The sequence below is a fragment of the Penaeus japonicus genome, unplaced genomic scaffold (assembly GCF_977035675.1).
Source record: "Penaeus japonicus unplaced genomic scaffold, GWHDUDI00000001_assembly GWHDUDI00000006, whole genome shotgun sequence".
NCBI lineage: Eukaryota > Metazoa > Arthropoda > Malacostraca > Decapoda > Penaeidae > Penaeus > Penaeus japonicus.
The window spans coordinates 44,526,465-44,528,964 of NW_028234408.1; positions in this window are offsets into that span (position 1 = coordinate 44,526,465).

Here is a 2,500-nt window from a genome sequence, read left to right on the forward strand (position 1 = left end):
AACGGAAGATGGATAGGAGAGAGAGAAAGAGAGAGAGAGAGAGAGAGAGAGAGAGAGAGAGAATGAAAGAGAGAGAGAGAGAGAGAGAGAGAAAGCAAAACAAAGCCACGACAATACAATGGACTAGCAGTGGAACGGTTGTACACGTATGATATAATTATATGAAAGTTTGACAGGTAAAATAATAATGTATTATGCATTATGTATTATGGAATTATGTTTATGTATTATGTATTATGGAAGTATTATGTGTGCCTTGCAGGAAAGATAGAATGAAATGGACTGGAAAATCTGAGGTGCTAATTGTCGGATTCTTAGTATTAAAATAAGGAAACGATTGACGCTTTGACTTTGCCGCAGATTCACATCATTTTTTTTTAATGAAGTGCTCGAAATGACTTTGTGATCCTTCAATAAACGCTTCTATTTTTGTATTTGATTTTTCAGATGTACTTGATCGTTTTAATAACTTTCAAATACCACTACATATTTCGAACTTAATTGGATTTACATTATATGTGCATATAAACAGCTGATAAAAGTATTTACATACCTTTCGTAATCCATTTTTATGGTTGTTTTTATTGCAATTTATGGCAAGGGTAGATTAAGCGTAAATCACATTTCAAGAGAAAGAGAAAGGCAGAGGCAAAACCAGAGTTAAGCAGACCCAAAATCTGTCTTAAAATAATCAGACAGAACCAAATAAACAGCCAGACCAAACTAAACTGACAAAGTGACAGAACGAGATGACAGACAGACAACACAAACAGACAAAGAGACAAAACCAATAACGATAAAGATAACATACAGATACAGACAGACAGACAGACATATAAACAAAACAAAACAGTCATCCAACATCAAACAAACAAAACAAACAAACAAAACCTAACAGACAGACATCCTACACAAACTAATCTCCTCACGTTCCGTCTCGGCCTTACGACCCCCCCACCCACCCACCCCCACCCCCCCACCCCGCCACGTCTTCCCAAACTTGATCGTTAAAACACAGCCGTTCTCAGAGGTCCTGTCCAGACAGCGAACGTCCAGGTCTATGTAAGTGAAGAGGCAAGCTGTACGGAGACCGGTAGATCTCACAAGGATCCATTTATAGCCAATCTGTGTCAGAAGAATACGAGAATAGATATGCAAGGGAGTGTTATAAGGCCTTGCATTACTTGGGTCCATGGCTTTGTGTGGAGGGTCTTATTGTTATTGGTGTTGGTGGTGGTGTAACTTATGTTTATGGTGTTTTTTTGTTATCATCAGTCATCAACACCAGTCATCAGCGATCACATCAACACCATCATCATCATCATCATTATCATCCATTATCTACCTCGCCCCTCTTCTTCCCTGTCTCCCTCCTTCCCTCTCCCTTCTTCCTCTCTCTCTTCATTCTCTCTATTCTCTCTCAGTCTCTCACTCCTATCCTTCTCCCTCTCCTTCTTCTAGACCCCATACCCCCTCCTTTCCTCTTTCCTCTCCCTTTCTCTCTTCCTCTCCCTCTCTCTCTCTCTCTCCCCTTCCCTCTCTCTCTCCCTCCCTCCTACCCTGTCCCTACCTCCCTCCCCCCTACCTCCCTTTCCCTCTCCCTCTCCCACTCTTTCTCCCTCTCTCCTTCTCTCTCCCTACCTCCCTCCCCCCTTACTTCCCTCTCCCTCTCCCACTCTTTCCCCCTCTCCCTTTCCCCCAACCTCCCTCTCCCTCTCCCACTCCCTCCCCCCCCTACCTCCCTTTCCCTCTCCCTCTCCTACTCCCTCCCTCCTCCTCTCCCTCTCCCTTCTACATTCTTTCCTTTCTTCTGTTCCTTTTCCAGAATCCGGAGACACCTTGCGACCCTCCTTTGGGTTCCACAGCAAAGAGCTTACCACGTTTGAATTAAGCCTAAGTTCCTTTAGAAATAAAATTTTTTTTTCCTCATTGCAGATAGTCATAAGACTTCCTAATCGTCTTTAACTCCTTAAGATCTTTCGTGTTATCTCTCTTAACTTGATCTCCGCTCGCATGTACAATTACAAGTGTATTTTTTTATGTTTTCTTTGTTATTTGTATGTATATTTTACAAAAGCTGATGATCTTAATTTCCACGTATTTTGTGGAGGATGGTATTTTCGTCTAAAAGAAAATTATCCTTTTTAAGCAACATTTTAATGTTAAGGTAGAATAAGGTGATAAACCTAACATCAATAGCATTAATAGTAAAATTCTTCATCCCACTTTCTTCATCTCATTCTCTTTTCTTCTTCGCCATCCTTTTCTTTTTCGTTTTTTTTTTTTTTTCTATTTCTTTTCCTTTTCTTTTCTCGTTTTCTCATCTTATTTCCACCTGTTACTTTTTTCTTTTCTTTTTTGCATTTATTTTATTTTCTGTGCTTTCGTCTTCTTCCTAATAATCATTTTTTCCTCATTTTTCTTTTTTCCTCTCCTAGTACTTTTTTTTTCCTCTGAATTACTCCATCCATTTTCTTTTCTTTTTTCTTTCTTTCTTTCT